The sequence below is a fragment of the Mustelus asterias genome, unplaced genomic scaffold (genome assembly GCF_964213995.1).
Source record: "Mustelus asterias unplaced genomic scaffold, sMusAst1.hap1.1 HAP1_SCAFFOLD_92, whole genome shotgun sequence".
NCBI classification, from domain to species: domain Eukaryota; kingdom Metazoa; phylum Chordata; class Chondrichthyes; order Carcharhiniformes; family Triakidae; genus Mustelus; species Mustelus asterias.
In genome coordinates this window covers 1,035,406-1,056,469 of record NW_027590141.1, presented here as the reverse complement: position 1 = coordinate 1,056,469, position 21,064 = coordinate 1,035,406, and the positions used below count along the sequence as shown (strand labels likewise).

The 21,064-nt window shown below is 43.6% G+C and overlaps 1 non-coding gene across 1 annotated transcript; it reads left to right on the top strand.

Annotated features, from left to right (window-relative positions):
- The first annotated feature begins 16,738 nt into the window (after nt 1-16,738).
- Nucleotides 16,739-16,828, top strand: trnap-agg (transfer RNA proline (anticodon AGG)). Its single transcript is given in 2 exon segments — nt 16,739-16,774; nt 16,793-16,828. It is a non-coding gene; the product is annotated as a tRNA-Pro (tRNA).
- Nucleotides 16,829-21,064: the final 4,236 nt, after the last annotated feature.

Sequence of the window (21,064 nt, the reverse complement as noted above, 5' to 3'; positions counted from 1 at the left end):
AGCAGGAATGGGGTGAGGTGGAGGATGAATGTGTGGCTGAGGGACTGGAGCGGGGGGCAAGGATTCAGTTTCCTGGATTATTGGGACCTCTTTAGGGGAAGGTGTGACCTGTACAAAAACGACGGGTGGCACTTGAATCCTAGGGAGACAAATATCCTGGCAGGAAGGTTGGCTAAGGCTACTGGGGAGACTTTAAACTAGAAAGGTTGGGGGGAGGGAATCGTGACGAGGTGACTGAGAGCGAGGAGGCTAGCCCGCAAATAGAGAAGGATTGTACACAGTGTAAGAGGGAGAATAGACGGGTGATGGAGAAGGGGAGAGCTCAAACCAAAGGTTTGAGATATGTCTATTTTAATGCCAGGAGTGTAGTGAATAAAGTGGATGAGCTTAGAGTGTGGATCGATGCTTGGAAGTGTGATGTGGTGGCCATTACGGAGACTTGGGGACAGGGACAGGACTGGATACTTCAGGTGCCGGGTTTCAGATGTTTCAGAAAGGACAGACAGGGAGGCAAAAGAGGGGGGTGGGGAGTGGCACTGCTGATCAGGAATAGTGTCAGAGCTGCAGAGAATGTGGAAGCCGTGGAGGGATTGTCTACGGAGTCTCTGTGGGTGGAAGTTCGGAGCGGGAAGGGGTCGATAACTTTGCTGGGTGTTTTGTACAGGCCGCCCAATAGTAACAGGGATGTTGAGGAGCAGATAGGGAACAGATCCTGGAGAGATGTAGGAATAACAGGGTTGTCGTGATGGGAGACTTTAATTTCCCAAACATCGATTGGAATATCCATAGAGTAAGGGGTTTGGATGGGGAGGGGTTTGTTAGGTGTGTTCAGGAGCGTTGCCTGACACAGCATGTGGATAAGCCTACAAGAGGAGAGGCTGTACTCGACCTGGTACTGGCTAATGAGCCAGTACCAGATGTCGGATCTCTCAGTGGGGGAGCATCTTGGGGATAGTGATCATTACTCTATCTCCTTTACGCAAGCATTGGAAAGAGATAGGATCAGGCAAGCTAGGAAAGTGTTTATCTGGAGTAACGGGAAATATGAAGCCATCAGGCAGGAGATTAGATGTGTAAATTGGAAGGAGGCATTCTCGAGGAAAAGTACTGAAGTAAGGTGGCAGATTTTCAAGGAATGTTTGCCTCGAGTTCTGCATGACAACGTTCCGATGAGAGAGGGAGGTGTTGGTAGGTTACGGGAACCATGGTGCACGAAAGCTGCGCTGAACCTAGTGAGAAAGAAAAGGAAAGCGTACAAAAGCTTCAGAGCGCAAGGCGATGATAGGGATCTAGATGAGTAGACGGCTTGTCGGAACGAAAGAAATTAGGAGAGCCAGAAGGGGTCACGAGAAGGCCTTGGCAGTTAAGATTAAGGAGAACCCGAAGGCGTTCTATAAATATGTGAAGAGTAAAAGGATGAGATGTGATGGAATAGGAATTATAAAAGGTGAAGGTGAGATAGTCTGTACAGAACCGGAAGAAATAGCAGAGGTGCTTAATGAATATTTTACCTCGGTATTCACGGTGGAAAAAGACCTGGGTGGTTGTACTACAGGACTGAGGTGGGCTGAAAAGATTGAGTATGTGGACATTAAGAAAGAGGATGTGTTGGAAATTTTGAATAGCATCAAGATAGATAAGTCGCCGGGACCGGATGGGATGTACCCCAGGTTACTGTGGGAGGTGAGGGAAGAGATTGCAGAGCCTCTGGTGATGATCTTTGCGTCGTCGATGGAGACGGGAGAGGTTCTGGAGGATTGGACGATTGCGGATGTGTTTCCTATATTCAAGGAAGGGAATAGGGATCGCCCAGGAAATTACCGACCGGTGAGTCTAACCTCAGTGGTTGGTAAGTTGATGGAGAAGATCCTGGGGGACAGGATTTATGAACATTTAGAGGAGTTTCGTATGCTCAAACGTAGTCAGCACGGCCTTGTCAAAGGCAAATCGTGCCTTACAAGACTGGTGGAGTTCGTTGAAAATGTGACTAAACACATTGACGAAGGAAAAGCGGTAGATGTGGTTTACATGGACTTCAGCAAGGCGTTCGATAAGGTACCCCATGCAAGACTTCTCAAGAAAGTGAGAGGGCATGGGATGCAAGGGGCAGTTGCCTTGTGGATTCAGAACTGGCTTGCCTGCAGAAGGCAGAGAGTGGTTGTAGACGGGTAATTTTCTGAATGGAGGTCGGTCACCAGTGGAGTGCCCCAGGGATCTGTTCTGGGACCCTTGCTGTCTGTCATTTTCATAAATGACCTGGATGAGGAAGTGGAGGGATGGGTTGGTAAGTTTGCCGACGACACGAAGGTTGGTGGTGTTGTGGATAGGTTGGACGCATGTCAGAAGCTGTAGTGTGACATTGATAGGATGCAAGACTGGGGAGAGAAGTGGCAGATGGACTTCAAACAGGATAAATGTGTAGTGGTCCATTTTGGCATGTCGAATGGGATGAAGGAGTATAATATCAAGTGTACGACTCTTAGCAGTGTAGAGGATCAAAAGACCTTGGGGCCCAGGTCCATAGGACTCTTAAATCGACCTCGCAGGTAGAGGGGGTGGTTAAGAAGGCGTATGGTGTGCTGGCCTTCATCAATCGAGGGATTGAGTTTAGAAGTCAGGAGATAATAATGCAGCTTTATAAGACCCTCGTCAGACCCCACTTGGAGTACTGTGCTCAGTTCTAGTCGCCTCATTACAGGAGGGATGTGGAAATGATTGAAAAGGTGCAGAGAAGATTTACAAGGCTGTTGCCTGGATTGGTTGGCATGCCTTATGAGGATAGGCTGAGGGAGCTCGGTCTTTTCTCCTTGGAGAGATGAAGGCTGAGAGGTGACCTGAAAGAGGTGTACATGATGTTGAGAGGTATAGATCGGGTGGATTCTCGGAGGCTTTTTTCCAGGGCTGAAATGGCTGCTCCGAGAGGACACGTGTTTAAGGTGCTGGGGAGTAGGTACAGAGGAGATGTCAGGGGTAGGTTTTTCACTCAGAGGGTGGTGGGCGAGTGGAATCGGCTGCCATCAGTGGTGGTGGAGGCAAACTCGATAGGGTCTTTTAAGAGACTTCTGGATGAGTACATGGGACTTAACAGGGTTGAGGGTTATAGATAAGCCTATATATAAGCCTAGGTAGGTAGCGGCATGACCGGCGCAACTTGTGGGCCGAAGGGCCTGTTTGTACTGTATTTCTTTCTATGTTTCTATGTTCTATGTACCCTGGTTCCCTCCCCCCTCCCTCCATCCCCCCCCCGCCCCGCCCCCCTCACTATTCTATTACTTACAGCCTCAGAAAATGCAAGTAGGTTTGTTAAGAATGACATATCTTCCTTAAGCCCATGCTGGCTTCATCAAATTCCGTTAATGCTTTCCAAATATTTTGCTATCATGTCTTTGATAACAGTCTCTAACATCTTCGCTTATGCTAAAGTCAGGCTGTAATTCAACATTTTTACTCTCCCTTCCTTTGTACACATTGGGATTTCATTTGTCACCCTCTAATCTATAGGAACTGATCCAGAGTGTATAGAATTTTAGAGGATGACACCAATGCACCCAATATTTTCAGGGCCATTTTCATTCATACTCTGGGATGTAGATTCTCAGGCCTTAGTGATTTATCAGCATTTCACCCCATTAATTTCCCCAGCATGATTTTGCTACTAACACTGGTGTTCTTCAATGCCAACCAGCTCTTGGTTCCCTAACATTTCTGGGAGGATATTTGTGTCCCCTTTTGTGAAGATGGAGTCAAACTTTGTGTTCTATTCATCCAACATTTCTTTGTTCCCCATTATAATTTCCCTGGATTCTGACTGGAAGCTACCTAATTTGTCTTAACTAATCTTTGTCTCTTCAGATATTCAGAGAAGCTTGTACAATTAGTTTCTCTGCTTCCTGCCATTATACTTTCATTCTCTCTTTCCCCCCTCGCACATTGTGTCTTCTTTTGTTGAATTTTAAAACATTCCAAACCCTCAGGCTTGTTGCTTCTTCTGGCAATTTTATATGTCTTACAAGTAAGAAGTAAAATTTTCTCTCCTAAAATACATCAGAGAAGAAGATGAACTTTGCCGAAATATGATTGTTATTAATTAGACAACGATGTTTGATTCAGCTTAATCAATTAATTGAATTGAAATTCCCCAGTTGCTGGGGTGGAATTTGAACCCTTGCCCGCAGAGCATTACTTCAACCTTCTGGAATACAAGCTTAATAATAATATTGTATGCTACACCTTGGACTGAAATATCATCACATCCAATAATGGAACAACTGAACATTCAGCACTTTGTCACAGGTTGTATCATGAGCTCAGGTATCTGTTGTGGGAATTGAGCACATTACCATTTGACTCAAAAATGATGTTGATTCCACTGGGATAAGACTGTTAACCGATCACAGTTTTGTGTTTTGACATAACATTGAGCTCAGTGTGTCTAAACTCTGAGATCTGTGTCCAATATTTCACTGATGCATTTAATTGTCAGAAGCAAGTCTTTTCTTAGCCTTGAATCTTAGTCTGACACGATGCCATTGATTACTGAGAATCCATGTGAAAGTTCCATCAATTCCTAAAATGACATCGGGAAACATGCGAGGCAGAAGGTCGTATGGAGCTTGACGTTCATCATGCGTGAGCCGCACTATCAGAACAGCTGAACGCGGAGTTTCTTTCCTTTGGAACAGTGCAGTTTATGGGAGATTTAGTATAGGAGTTCAAAGTTATGAATGAGAATGTTTTGCTCATTATGATGAAAACGCTATCCATTGGCAATAGGGCCAGTATGCAGAAGACCCTGCTTTATTAATTATTAATTAACTGAATCAATCCTCTGATTACATTACACTGGTCCATGCTTCTATTTATGTTGTACCAGACCCAGTCTTTAATGATATGGTAGTGGACCCTGTCTCTCTTTATACTACATTCGGTCGTTTTTCTTGTTATGCTACACTCAGCCATTTCTCTATTTATGCTACATTAGGTCATCTCAATTAGTCCTACAGTGGACCACAGATCTGATTATATTACGTCGGATCCCATCTCTTTTTACATTACACAGGATTTGTCTCTTTACATTACATCAGAGCCTGTCTCTGTTAATCCAACATGCGACCATGAATATGTTGCCTGTCGAGATATTATCAATCACGATATATGTGGGTGTGCCTGTCCGATACCAATCATTCTTCTTTGAAACAGTAGGTTTATCTTTTGCTAATATCTATAAGTAGCTGTGAGAAACGTCTAATCACTGTGCTGTTGTATGGGTAATATTTAGCGTGAACGTTATAACAATTTCTCAGTGATAAACTGGCATTGAGGGACAGGTCAATATGAACAATAGTGCAGTGCTCTTTGCAATATATTTAGGAACCTCTGTTATGATGCATTTTATTCGTTGTAGATTGTGTTGCACTATGTCAATTTGCTGCAGATTTTAGCGATAAAGATTGTTTCGCCTGTCTTATTTTATTAATAGCATTCAACTGATACACTGACAGCATGAGACAGAATTTTGTACTCACAATATCGCCAGATGGGCTCCCACAGGCTAATTTTCTAACCAATGGTTAATTGTTCATCTGTTTCAGAGAGAAATAAAACGAAATGGCCACAGAACAAGTTATGTTTGAATAGAATTTAAATATATATATTTTCTGCAATTTCCATTCTTATCTTCAAAATTATTTTTCAGTTTGGGATGTGTTAATCTGCCCAGGCCCTAAGCTCTGTTATTACCTCCCTAAATCTCCTTATCTCACTTTCCTCGTCTAAATCAATGCATAAAACTGTCCCTGTATTGATCGTCCTTTTAGTAATCTGTTCAAATATCTCCTTGCTCAAAAACAAGATACTGCGGATGCATGGGATCTGAAAAATGAACTGCCAGAAACACTCAGCAGATCATTCATCATAAATGGAGTGATATTAGTGCACTTGTCCATCTGTCTCTCTCTCTCTCCTCCCTCAGTCAACACTGCAGTTCATCCTCTAGGATTCTTAGCATTAGATCACATATCGTTATTACTGAATTAGGCTATGATTCCGAGGAACATATTAATGGCCATTTTTGTATTATTGCTTACTATGCGACGATGTATATGCTTAAATTTCACTATATATTGAGTTTAGTTTTATTACACTGCCCCTCCTTCTGTTATTACTGCATTTCACCATGTAATTTTTTTTATTGCACAGGAGTTGTCTCAGTCATGTCTGTACGACACCATATCTCGTTTTATCTTTCTTTCTGCACTATATAACGCAACCTGAAGTTTAATTTATTAACGGACTGGGCCTTGATCTATAAGGGCTACAATTAACCCTGTCTCAGTTAGTACTGTACTTGACGATGTTCGCTGCAATAACCCATTTGGTGCAGTCTTATACAGTAATACACTAGGCCATGCCTCTTTATGTACTGCATTTGATTCATTTGAATCATTATTGCAATATACCTTGTATCTGTTTACATTACATTACGTGCCGCTTCCTTTATATTACATGAAGGCATGCCGTGATATATGCTACAATTAATCATTTCTGAGCTGTTGTTGCTCAGTCAATAGTCCACATATGTTACATTAGGTTCCATCTCAGATATTATTTTTGGTAGGTTGTATGTCATGCACTACTGAGCACACCCGTACCTCACGTTGCATTACATTGGGTCCGAATAAAAAAGCAGGCAATGCCTCAGTTACTAATTTCTATAAAATGCGTCTGATGGATGGAAAAAGAGGAAGACCAAGCTAGCTGGATGGCGCAGTGGTTAGCAGTGGTTAGCACTGCTGCTTCACAGTGCTGGGGACTCGAGTTCGATTCCTGGCTTGGTCACTATATATGTGGAGTTTGTACGTTCTCCCTGTGTCTGTGTCGGTTTCCTTCCACATTCCAAAGATGTGCTAGTTAGGTGCATTGGGAATGTCAAATTCCCCCTCAGTGTACCCGACCAGCTGCCAGAGTGTGGCGACTGGGGGATTCTCAGAGCCGCTTCATTGCAGTGCTAATGCAAGCCGACATGTGACTAATAAATTAACTTTGAATAAACAGATACTAACTTAAGAAATGAAACGTATTAGTGTGGATGAAAGGGGTTGGAAGTATGCATTTCATCTTGTTAATAAATATTCGGTGTTGCACATCATATCTAGTTGCTCACGTATTGTGTGCAATAATTTGTTGAAAGCTTGGGATGAATCTTGTAACATCCTCTTGTTCAAAAGAAATTGAGGAATACAATAAACGTATGCCACGTTGGACTGCAAATGGATACTCAGGGACAATTCAGCATGACCACTCCTCCTAACCTGCACATCTTTGGACTGCAGGAGGAAAGCGGTAAACTTGGCGGAAACCCACGCACACAATTTGCAAAAACCAGACAGACAGTTACACAAGGCCGAAGTGGACCCTATGCCCATAACAATGTGAGGTACCAGTCATAACTCCTATGTAAATAATTGCAATTAGTTTTAAGCATTTTATGGTAATTTGTTCAGTATTTACCTGCACATTCTTTGCCTCAGTCAATGCCTAAAGTTAATGAACTGCTCTGGACGCTCTTGAATGTAATATACAGCTGGCCATTCCACTGCCAAGGCATTGCATCTTTCAAACTCATTGAACTTCTCTCCTCTCTTTCTCTGTCTCAGACAAGACCTAAATCGGAAAACCTCTCTTCTCTCTCTCAATCTCCTTTAGCTCACTTACACAGGTACCCATGAGCCGGATCTGGCTGCTCGTTCAAAAATGTTTAACTTTCATGCTTAAGGCAACTTGTGACTGAAAAGATGAAACACAACAATCCCAACAGAGGAAAATTCAGTGCCGAAAACAGACCAGTTCACTCTTTTATACGCTCTCCTCGATTTCACTCACACAACACCGAACACACTTAAACTTTCCATTTTAGAACACCTGTGCGGGGAAAATGTAGCTTTAATTTTCACTCTTTTCTCTCAGCGATAATCTTCAATCCATCTTCCTTTCAATTAACCTACCTAAACCCCAAATATGATCATTTTCTTGATTCATTAAAATGGCAATCGAAGTGAATGTAATGCTGCGACCGGCAGCAATTCTGTGACTGTTTTTGAAGCTTTCAGAATGAGTTCACCCTCGCAGGCAGGAAGACTGTTCACGGTGATAACATTAAACTGGCCCCGTTTGTTTCATTCTCAGGTAATATAACTTCCTGATTCTTGTTGCCAGTTCCAAACCACACATCTCACTTCTGAGCAGAAAATAAATCCAGGGGCCACAATCTGACGAGAACATCTGTCAGTGCGGCCTATATCTGTCCACAGAGCCAGGGCAGAGTGATAAAGATCACATTGTGGTGACATTTACAAATGAGTCTGTTGTGATCTGTTCAGAGTTTCCATTCCAGGACATAACTGGATGGTCAGTGGATCAGTCACTGAGCTCTCCCAGGTTTCGTGAAGAAAGGAAATGATAGCTGTTAGCTTGCATTGTTCGATCATTTTCTCTCCATCTGCAATTTATTTTTTGTTCTTCAGCTTTTATCTGTCAGCACCCCGTTTTTCTTTCTCCTAACTCTCCCGGTGTCTCTGTCTCTCTCTATCTCCTTGCCAGTGTATTGAACACTTTTATTCGTGTTCAAAATCATGACGTTTTGAGTGGGGTAATTAAAGAGAGGATATTTCAACTGGGAGGACGGTCAGCAACCAGTGGGCACAGATTTATTTTATTGAGCAGAGAGACAGAAATGTGATTGTTTACTTTTACACAAGAGTTGTTGAGGACTGGAATGAACAGCTTCAGAGGGTGATCGAATCAGATTTCACAGTAACTTTGAAAATAAATTAGATATATCCTTCATGGAGTAAAATGTGAAGGATTTTCGAGAACAGGTCCATTTTAATGGTTCTTATGCATCATTGTCCTAGCATCGTTTTTGAGTCTCCCGCTGTCCTTCATTGAGACTGAATAAGATGCAATATTTATACAGCTGTCGTCTTGTGCTAATCTTATCTTTTGGCAGCACGTGTGTGTGTGTGTGTGTGTATGTGCGTGCGTGTGTGTGTGTGTGTGTGTGCGTGCGTGCGTGCGTGTGTGTGTGTGTGTGTGTGTGTGTGTGTGTGCGCGGTGGGGGGGGGGGGGGAGAGGGGGGGGGATGGGAGGGTTGGTGGTGGACATTTGCCAGGAACGATTCCGAAATTCAATTATTCAATTCTATTTACAAGCCATCACTTTGAACAAATTAGCATTGGATCGAACTTGTTTCGGAAAAGTGCAATAATCCTTAACAGTTATTGCACTATTCGTTTTGCCTCCGATGATATTTTCATACTTCGTCTTTTCAGTCTTCACATGTCCCAATTCTGACTGGAAATGTGGAACTGTTTGTAAGAATGAGAAGGAGCATGTTATTTTCTGTTCCTCTGACAGATTCACCATTGTTACCTCAGATAACAGAATTTTTTGGAGTCCACCATGATTGATCCCCCTGGGAATAACAGCTCTTTGTCCGGTGGAGTCAGTCACTCTTGCGGCTGTCATCGGTTTCCAATCCGTGTTTGCCACACAAATCCCTGCATCACTCGTCATGACAAGGAAACCTGCGCAAGGCCCTCGAAAAGATATGCTTCCTTATATCAGGTCCCAGTCTGACTCCGGGCCTAGCTGTCTCTGTTAGTGAAACACCGGGGCCGGCCATTCAAATTATAATATTCTAATTCTCTATGATTATTTTCGGAAACCGTTACCCAATCAGTTGTGAATTGGAACCTATATCTGGTTTTGCTACGTTTGACGCCTGCCAGTTATTATTGGACAATTTACTTTTTTCTAGAATGATCACACGGAACAAACTGTTTATTTAAATGTTATATCATGTTCTGTCTCTCTTATTCTATATATCTAATACATTAGCTTACATGACTCTCCCGGCCAGTTTATGTTATCATTGCGCCAGCACATCTGTCTATATTAGATTAGATTCTGTCTCTGTTGTTACTGCATAATTTTTAATCATTTATGGGATGTGGGCATCACTGGCATCTGTTGCCCTTCCCTAATTGCCCCTGACAAAGTGATGATGAGCTACCATCTTGAACAGTTACTGTCCATGTTCACCAGGCAATATTACTGTTTGTATCACACAAGGTCTGACCACCCTCATAATATACCTGACCCTGATTCGTCATGTTACCGAGATTGTACAACCTATACACAGTAGAAAATATTTAGGATGGTTACCATGGAATTGGCGAATGTAACGGTTAAACAGAAATATTGCTCCATCTCTGGAGAACAGCAGATGTTTCAATCCTTTGCATTAATAGGAATAAGAAGTCTGAGAATTACAGGTGTAATTATCTCCTGTCGGCTATATATCCACGGTCACTTCCGCCATCATTTTCACAAATCAGCACATAATTGAGTCGAAAATCAGGAACTTTAGTGAGACACGAAGAGGATCAATTTCCAGTAATCTCCTCGTCATCGAGATGTGATTTATCCATTTTCCAACAGATTTTTAAAGACAGATAAGTCAACGCTGGGAGCAAAATAATCAGATTGAAATCGTTTTGTGTGCAAGAGCACACAGCAGAATGGTTGTCAATAAATAGTTACATATTAAATGTTCTTCAGTTGAAATACCTGAACTGTCTGGTGTTTTCATACACTCATGGAAGGCAGAGATGGACTGAAGGTTATCACTTGAAGGGAAATTGCTAAAAGATATCATTTCTCCAAAGGGGGTAATTGGAAAAAAGAATATTTAAAAGAAATAAGCACTCAAATGTCTAAGCAAGGTATGATATGATAATTCTTAGACATAGAACCATAGAATCCCTGGAGTTCAGAAAAAGACCATCTGGCTCACCGAGTTTGCATCCCACCCAGGCCCTCCCCTCTGCCCTATCCCCGTTAGCCCCACACATTTACCATGGCGAATCCACATACCCTATGGACAATAACGGGCAATTTTGCACAGCCAATCCATCTAATACGATCTGTTGTATTATGAACGAAGGACGGGTTTTGTGCAGTAATACAGAGACAGAGTCGAGTGCACCAATTATTGATACAGCACGTGTACTAATATGAATGCAGACTGGGTCCAGTTCAGTGCTTACTGAGAGCGGGTATAGAACAAAGAAAGATTACAGCACAGGAACAGGCACTTCGGCCCTCCAAGCCTGCACCGACCATGCTGCCCGACTTAACTAAAACCCCCTACGATTCCGAAGACCATATCCCTCTATTCCCATCTCATTCATGTACTTTCCTAGACGCCCCTTAAATGTCACTACCGTGCCGGCTTCCACTACCTCCCCCGGCAACGAGTTCCAGGCACCCACCACTCTCTGTGCAAAACATCTGCCTCGTACATCTCTTTTAAAACTTGCCCCTCGCACCTTAAACCTGTGCCCCCGCGTAATTGACTCTTCCACCCTGGGAAAAAGCTTCTGACTATCCACTCTGTCCATGCCTCTTATAATCTTGTAGACTTCTATCAGATCTCCCCTCAACCTTCGTCGCTCCAGTGAGAACAAACCAAGTTTCTCCAACCTCTCCTCATAGCTAATGCCCTCCATACCAGGCAACATCCTGGTAAATCTTTTCTGTACCCTCTCCAGAGCCTCCACATCCTTCTGGTAGTGTGGCGACCAGAATTGACCGTACATTCCAACTGCGGCCTAACTAAGATTCTATAAAGCGTCAACATGAGTTGCCAATTTTTAAACTCAACGCACCGGCCGATGAAGGCAAGCATGCCGTATGCCTTCTTGACTACCTTCTCCACCTGCATTGCCACTTTCAGTGACCTGTGTACCTGTACACCCAGATCCCTTTGCCTATCAATACTCCTAAGGGTTCTGCCATTTACTGTAAATTTCCTATCTGTATTAGACCTTCCAAAATGCATTACCTCACATTTGTCCGGAATTTGTATAGCGCAGCACTAACCAGCGTGATGTTTTCTCACATAGACAGAAACATGAATTACGCAGCTGTAACAAAGTCACGGTTTATTCCAATGTAAGCAGAGACAATGTGTACTATAATTTAAACTGAGACAGGTTCTAGTGTAATGTAATCTCACTTGGACGCTATTAGAATATAGGGATATAATCTAGGGTGATATAAACAGAGATGTGACCCAGTGGAATAAAAAGTGAGGCAATGCAGAGTAAAGCAATAATTGAGAGAGGAGAATGTGTAAAATGAACAGTGGTATGGTTTGGCGCATTAATAAAGGACACAGCAGCTAGCGCAATAAAACTCCACCTGTTCAATCGGTTCAAATGCTGTTGAATCTGATTCTGGGCATTGTATGATATAAACTGAGACAAAGCTGATGCAATAATTTCAAACTAAGGCTTCAGATTGATAAAAGATTTGACAGGGACATTAGAGCAATAAACGAGTCATGAAATAGAACAATAATTAGAGACAGGATATTATTCGGTATAAACAGGGAGGTGGACTGGTGCAGCAGTGATTGAGGTATAGTCGAGGTTTCTTTATACGTTGCAGGTTCCAGCAATGTAATATCAAATGAGGCTTGGTACGGTATAATGACAACTGGGATTTTGCTGAGTATAGAATCAATTGAGAATTATTGTCATGTAATCAGAAATATGATTTTCTGTCACATAAACTGGGTCTAGTTTAGGATGGATAAAGACTGCATCTATTGCAGCAATAACAGAGACGATCTGTTTCGCGTCGTGCCAAAGAGCACGGTTTCACTGCCATCTCCTGGACGTCCTTTGCTATTGCAGATGTTATGAAATACTGATTTTCGTTGCTGTTTCTTATTCTTTCATGGGGTGTACACACAGCTGGCAAGGCCAGCACAATTTGGCAATCGCGAGTACTCTGAATTCATTGGTTTCCGAGATCATCACAGAAGTCATGTAAGCGCCAAACACGTGTGGGCCTTGAGTCAGCTATGGGCCAGACTGGGAAATGATGGATGGTTTCCTTTTCTGCTGGGCATTAGAGGATCTGTTATATTACTTGTATTGGCCGCAATTACGGAACGAGGTTTAAATTCAAAATTGCAATTGCATTTCAAAACCCACTTTCTTTTGCAGTTAGATTTGAACATATACCTTGAGAAAATTGCCTCCCCTCAGAAATCCTCTCCCAGTGATATTACCACTTTGCCACTGACTTCATTTTCCACACTGATAGACTATTTACAGGAGAGAAGAAGGCCATTTTGAAGCATCATGTATGTGCTGGTCCTCTAAAGGAGCAATTCGTCCAATAACACTCTATACCCGACAGTCCAGCATTTTGTTCAATTCCAGACAATAATCCAATCCCATTTTGAAACCATCAATTGGCGCTCCCTGAACCATACTCTGAAACAGCAGATTGCAGGTCTGAATCAGTCACTGTCCGAAAATGTTTTTCGTTATGACTCCATGCTTCTTTCACCAATTAACTTCAACCCGCGCCCTCTGTTACAAAATCCACCTGCTATTGAACAATTCCTCTCTATCTACTCTGTCAAGACCCCTCAGGATTTTGAAGGCCTCAATGGGATCACATCAGCAACTTCCTGTCAAGGAAATCAGCCCGAACCTCACAAATATATTTTCGCAACTGAAGTTTCTGATCTCTGGAACTAATCTCGTATTTTCCCCCTGCATCCAGCCTATTGACTTTACATTTCTCCTTACGTTTGGTGCCCAGAATTTGACGCAATTTTTCAGTTGACTATTTTCCAGTGCTTTTAACAAATTTAGCATAACTTCCTTGCTTCTGTATTCTTTTCCCCAACAGACAAAGACTGTTAACTATTTTATTTTCCACTGTCTTCCACCATGAATGATTTGTGCACATATTCATTCAGGTCCCTCGGCGTCTTACCGCCACTTTCATAGCGTTTTCATCATTTCCTTTTGTCTCTTCACATTCTGCTTAACAAAACTAATCATGTAACTTTACATGCAATCAATTAAATCTCCCAATTGCAGGACAATTCCACAAATTCGTTTTTTTTTCGTTCTGAAGTTCTGCTCGGTCTTCTGATGGGTTGGCAATGTTTCCATGTTTTGCATTATACACAGATTTTGAAAGTCTGACCTCCATCCCAAGCTCTCGGCCATTACTATGCCGGGAAGATCAAGAGTCATATAACCTGTTCCTGGCACCTTCACTACAAACTTTGTTCTAGTCCGAAAAACAGTTATGAGTTGTTTCCTGGCACTCAGCCAATTTCCTATCCGTGTTCGTCCTATCCATTTTATTCCCTGCTCTCCACATTTACTCACAAGCTGTGATGCAGCACCATATCACATGACCCTTGGACGCCCATTAAGAGAAATACCCTCACAAACCATCTCTGTTGTTCAGCATTAAACTCAAGCAAGTTGACGAAAAACGATTTGATCTGAACAAATGCATTCTGGCTGAATTTGTCAAAAAGCATTAAAGTGGGATGATTTCTGCAGTGATGAAGGCAGTGAAGATATGGATGCTATATCTGCTGACGACACTAGGATAGACCGGAAAATTGGGCATTGGCGAGGGCATTGGATATATCTCGAATATTGTGTACACTACTTCTCTCCTTATCTTAAGAAATATGTTAATGCATTAGAAAAAGTTCAGAGGAGTTTTACGAAACCATCACCAGCTATCTGCTTGGTTATCTTTCTGAGTGATTGTCCGTGTGTCTCGTGGAACAAGCTGCCAGAAGTATTAGTAGATGCCGTTACAAGTTTATCTTTTAAAAAGCATTTAGATAGTATATGGGTAGGATGGGTATAGAGGGATATGGGCCAAATGCGGGCAATTGGGATTAGCTGAGGGGTTTAAACAAAAAAGGGCGGCATGGACAAGTTGGGCCGGAGGGCCTGTTTCCATGCTGTAAACCTCCATGTCTTTATGACTCTATGTTTGAGTCGATCGGTTTGGGAATCTATCACTTAGTTTACTTGCCTCTGTGTTGCTTCTGTGCAGTATCCGAGGCTTCCAGTGAACACGGAGGTGGAGGTATTCATGCATTATCATGGTTAGCAACGCAAACTAATAGGTGTCAGAAATCTGCAGAATATTTCTGGATTTATAACGAGGGACGTTAGAATTGATGTCACTGTCTGGGCATATATCTATATGGTTATATATCCTTATTCGTGTTGGTCTTTCCACGTGACCGTGTGTGTATCTGTTCTCCGCATGTCTGCTGGGCTTCCTCGGGTGCTGTGGTTTCCTCCAACAGTCCAAAGATGTGCGGATTAGGTGGATTGGCCAGGCTAAATTGACCCTTAGTGGCAGGGAGATTAAGTGTGCGGTTACGGGAATAGGGCCTCGGTGGAATAGTGGTCGGTACAGACTCTCTGGGCCGAATGGCCTCCTTCTGTTCTTTAGGGGTTCTATGATTCTATGATCTCTATAAGTGTCAGTCTTTTCAGGTTGCCGTGTGTGTACCTGTTTCCAATATGCGGCTGTGCTGTCCACGGGAGAGCGCTCTCTGATCACTTACGAAAGTTCACAACCCCTTTCTAAAGGAATTGTCTGTTTGAAGATGTAAAGATGGGCGGAGAGATGGAGTCCCCTTGGACCTCATAGCATCCCCCTGACTGTTTCAACATCTCCAATTGCAGATCTGATTCAGACAGTGATCAGTCTCTCTGTTTCTGGTGTTCAGTCTCGAACCATGGGGGTGAAACTCTGTCTCACTCTGGTTATTGTCCTGATTGCAGGTTTGTCATTTTGAACTTCTGCGTGACATCTGCCAGTCACCAGATTCATTCCCCATTTCCATCTCGAGGGGATTATTCCATTGTTGTTACTCCTTCTAACCCACTGCGTGTCTGTTGCCTATTTTCAGACATCAGTAACGGTGACTCAGTGTCCCAGTCAAAACAAGGAGTTCAAGCAGCAGAGGGTGAAGACACAGCAATACCCTGCAGTTACTCGGGATCGAGTTTAACGATGCAACATTACCTGTTCTGGTATCGCCAGTATACACACCGAGCTCCTCATTGACTGCTCAGAGCCGCTAATGTACCGAAACGGCTCCAGGTTTCTTATACTGCAGCGGGAATCTCAACCTGAAACAAAATTCTTTTCACTTGCCCATGAAAGATTAGAAGGTGACAGACAGCGCCGAGTATTACTGTGCACTGAGAGCCACAGTGAATGAGGCTCCCGCGGGCCTCAGACAAAATCTGGCACAGGTCGATAATCAATGATTCGCTGTCAGGACAACACATGGGGTTAAACTTCAGAGAAAATTTACTCATAGTGAACGTGACAATACAGCCCCGTCTGAGTGTTTTCTCTCACTGAGGTTACTGATTGTCACTGTTGGGAAATTTGACATGTTTTTACTCATATTACTATCACATCAAGTCCAATCGCTCCCCGATCCTTTCACACAAACCCGCAGATCTCCCAGGTGAACCATGTCATCAGTCTGTACTTTAAATGTTCCAGATCTTTTAACTGTCTGACAGACAACACCTTTCAAAAGTGATCAAATATCAAAGGCAGACTCAGAGTTGTCACATTTTGAAGTCGCTGGGTTAAAATAATTGACTGTAACATGTGTGCTTTATAAACAAAAGCCCCCAGTTGCAAACAGTCGAGGTTACAACATTGGACGGATATTTTGCTGGAACTTAAAGTCCACAAATGCCGATGCGGTGAGTTATTTAAACAATTTCGGCGTTCACTCAAGGTGTCAGAACTGCTTTGTAGAAAGCTAAACAATTTTTATTTCGCTACCGGCTGACGTGCAGGCTCGTTGGTCTAGGGGTATGATTCTCGCTTAGGGTGTCGCAGTTCATTAGCATGCGAGAGGTCCCGGGTTCAAATCCCGGACAAGCCCCTCATTTGTTTCTTTTTGACCAAGTCAGATATTGTGATTTGTTTCAGGTGCAAAGGGCTTTCTGCTGACTGGCTCCGAAAAAGAGTCAACGAGGCACAGAGTTTTACAGCACGGAAAGAGCCCACTCGGACACCCACATGTGACATCTGGACGGGAAACGTTAGTTCTGATTCTCGCTCCACAGATAGTGCCAGAAATACTGGCATAACCCAGTATTTTCTGTTTCTATTTCATATTTCGAAAGTCCGCAGTGTGCTGCATTATATAAGACTGTAGGTTTTGGGCTGACAAGTGGCAAGTAACATTCGCGCCACACAAATGCCAGACAATGTCCATCACCTTAAGAGAAAATCTAACCACCGTCTCTTGACTGTCAATAGTTTTTCCACCACTGAATCCCCCGCTGTTAACATCCTTACGGTTACCATTGACCAGATACTCAATTGGACTCGCCACATAAACACAATGGCTACAAGAGCAGGTCAGAGGCCAGGAATACTGTGGCGAATAACTCACCTCCTGACTCCCCAGAGTCTGTCCACCATCTACAAGGCACAAGTCAGGAGCGTGATGGAATATTCCCACCTCGCCTGGATGGGTGCAGCTCCAAAAACACTCAAGAAGATTGACATTATCCAGGACAAAGCAGCCCGCTTGATTGGCACCACATCTACAAGCATTCAATACCACCGCAGCCGATGCTCAGTAGCAGCGATGTGTATCTAAAAGATACACAGCAGCAATTCACCAAAGATCCTTAGACAGCACCTTCGAAACCCACGACCACTTCCATACAGAAGGAAAAGGGTAGTAGACACATGGGAACATCACCACCTGCAAGTTCTCCTCCAAGTCACTCACCATCCTGACTTGGAATTATATTGCCATTCCTTAGCATGGCCTTATTCTGTGGTGTACTCATTTTCTGATTTAGTGCGTACCTCACCCTGAGGCCGTGAACCGCAAAGTATTTTCTCATTTCTCATTTCTGTCATCTCTCCCTCAATGTCAACAAAATGGAGATTGTCATTGACTTCAGAAAGCGTAGAGTAGAACATGCCCCTGCCTCCATCAAAGGGGACGAAGTGGAATGGGTCAAGAGGTTCAGGTTTTTAGGTCTCCAGATCACCAACAACCTGTCCTGGCCTCCCATGCCGACACTATGGTGAAGAAAGCCCATCAACGCCTCTACTTTCTCAGAAGACTTAGGAAATTTGGCATGTCAGCTCCGACTGTCACCAAGTTTTACAGGTGCACCATAGAAAACACTCTTTCTAGTTGTATCACAGCTTGGTATGGCTCCTGCTGTGCCCAAGACCGCAATAAACTACAAAGGGTCGTGAATGTAGCCCAATCCATCACTCAAACCAGCCTCCCATCCATTGATACTGTCGAGGCTTCCTGCTGCCTCGGCAAAGCAGCCAGCATAGTTAAGGACCGCACGCACCCCGGACATTCTCTCTCCCACCTTCTTCCTTCGAGAGAAAGATACAGAAGTCTGAGGTCACGTACTAGCCGACTCAAGAACAGCTTGTTCCCTGCTGCCATCATAATTTTGAATGGACATTATCTTGCATTAAGTTGATCTTTCTCTACACCATGACAATGACTGTAATACCACATTCTGCACTCTCCCGTTTCCTTCTCTATGAACGGTACGCTTTGCCTGTATAGCGCGCAAGAAAAAATGCTTTTCACTGTATACTAATACATGTGACAATAATAAATAAAACCAAATCAAATCATTTCATTTCTCCTGACGTCCAGACTATTCCTGTTGCTACATTTCCTCCCTCCTGAGTTTCAGTCGTTTCAAATTCCCACATTTTTCACCTTTTCCTGTTGTAATGAAAGGCCATGGACGTAAAAGATGAGCTTTGTTTCCCTGTCCACAAATTCTGCCTGAATTCCTAAGTTTCTGCATCATCTTCCGCCTTCGCTGCAGTTATCTGATCGGTTTTGAATGGCCCAGAGAGCATCTTTTCTTTCAATCAGTGGCTGCTTATAGGCTCCTTGGTGTAGGGGTATGAATCGCATTTTGGTATGCCTTAACCACCGAGATCCCGAGTTGAAATCCGAGACTAACCCTACTGTTTCTTCTTATCCCTGTTACATCAAAACATCGAACCCAGGAGTAGGTCATTGGAACATCATCTCCCATTCATTGTTGTCATGCCTGATAATCAAATTCAATACCCTGATCCGCCAGTTAGCACCAAGAGTATATTAAACTTCTCTTGAAATCATAGTGTTCGGCCTCAACTACTTTCTGTGGGAGAGAACTCTGCAGATTCACCACTCTCTGGCTGAAGGAAGTCTCATCATCTCAGCCGTTATCCTCAAACTATTATCCCGAGTTCTGGACTCCCCACTAAAGAGAACATTCTTTCTGAATCTACCCTGTTTCATCCGGTCAGAATGTTATAAGGTTCCATTAGAATCATAGATTCCCTGCAGTACAGAACGAGGCCAATTCGGCCCATCAAGTCTGTACTGACCGCAACCCCATCCAGGCCCCACTCCTGTAACTACGTGCATTCACCCTGCTAATACCCCTGACACTAGGGCCAATTTAACACGGTCAATCAACATTAGCCGCACATCTTTGGACAATGGGAGGAAACCGGAACACCCGGAGGAAACCCATGCAGATACGGGGAAAATGTGCAAACTCAACACAGACAGCGACCCGATGCCAGATTTGAACCTCGGACCCTGGCGTTTTGAGGCGGCAGTGCTAACCAATGTACCACCCAAAACATATCTGCCCAGAAATAGCCAGGATTAGTTGGCAAGAAATGCATTTGCCAATGTTGGACACCTAAGTGTTAAAATAAGCCGCATCCCAGAAGTGACTCGAACACATGCTCCCTGGTTTAGGAAGCCAGTGCCTTACGCGTTAGGTTACTGGGACTATCGGTGAGCTACTGCTGCAACTTAAAAAAGCTGTATATCTCCATCCACATAGACAGTGACTAACCCCAGAATCGAAACCAGGTCCCTGGTATTGTGAGCCAGCAGAACTAGCCACTGTGCCGCCCTCTCCCACGAAGATTTGATCAGATTTCATGAGCTGCAGATTTTGTTTTTTTCTTTGCATTGCAGACTTTGGGATTGGTCCACATGGGGTTTCGTTTGAGAACCTGAGCACAAACTGTGAGGAAACTATCAGCACAACACACTCGCTCGAAAATAAATATATGATCAACAGGGTTGGCTATGTAACTTGACGTTCATTTTATCTCCATTCACCTCTTCAGCTGGCCCCATGATTATGGGTTCAGGGAGCTGCCTGGATGTTTCTTTTTGTTCATGTGGGTGTCGCTGGCTAGATCAGCATGCACTGCCCATCAGTATTTAGCCTTGAGAAAGTTGTGGTGAGCTGCCTTCTTGAAAGGTTGTAATGCATTTGTACAGGAACACTTACAGTGCTGTTAGGGAGGGAAGTCCACGAATTTGTCCCAATGACAGTGAAGGAACGGCGATATATTTCCAAATCAGAATGCTGAGGGAATTGAGGGTGGTGTTGGCTGTGTGGCGTTGGAGGGGGGAGGGGGGAGAGGGGGCGGGGGGGGGGGGGCGGTTGGCAGGGGAGCTGCCAGGTGGAAGCGGTCTTGGGTTTGGGAGATGCTGTCTAAAGTGCCTTTGGTGGATTCCTGCACCATGCAGACAAGTGGAGAATATTCTATCGCACTCCTGACTTGTGCCACGTCGATCGTGGACTGTTTTGTGGGAGTCGGGAGGTGAGTTACTCCCACAGGATTCCCATCCTCTGCCCTGCTCTTTTAGCCACTGAATAAACTGATAACATGCGTGCTGAGTCAGAATAGGTGTGTCTTCTTTCCTGCTCAGTTTGTCGTGAATTTTCCGCACTTTTGTCTTTTCCTGAATGTATTTTGAGGCTCAAGTAAGGGCCAATGCCATATGATTGTAAGATACTACATTCAGGTAATATTCAATCGTGGATTCACTAGCGGGAGGGGTACGGTTTCGAGTCATGTTGTTGACGCTGGATTGATAAAGCAGAGAAGCAGGCTGAAGCTTTGGGAACCAGGGTTCGAATTCCAACACAGCAGATTAACTCAATTCAAGGCAAAGTAGAATTACTGTAAGTGAGTAGAGAAAATTTTAATTATGTAATATTTCCTCACAAAAACGAATATGTTTTGACCATGTTTCTGCCGATTTTGAAGCCTCGGACCGATATATAAACATTGCTGCACGCTGCTTTGCCAT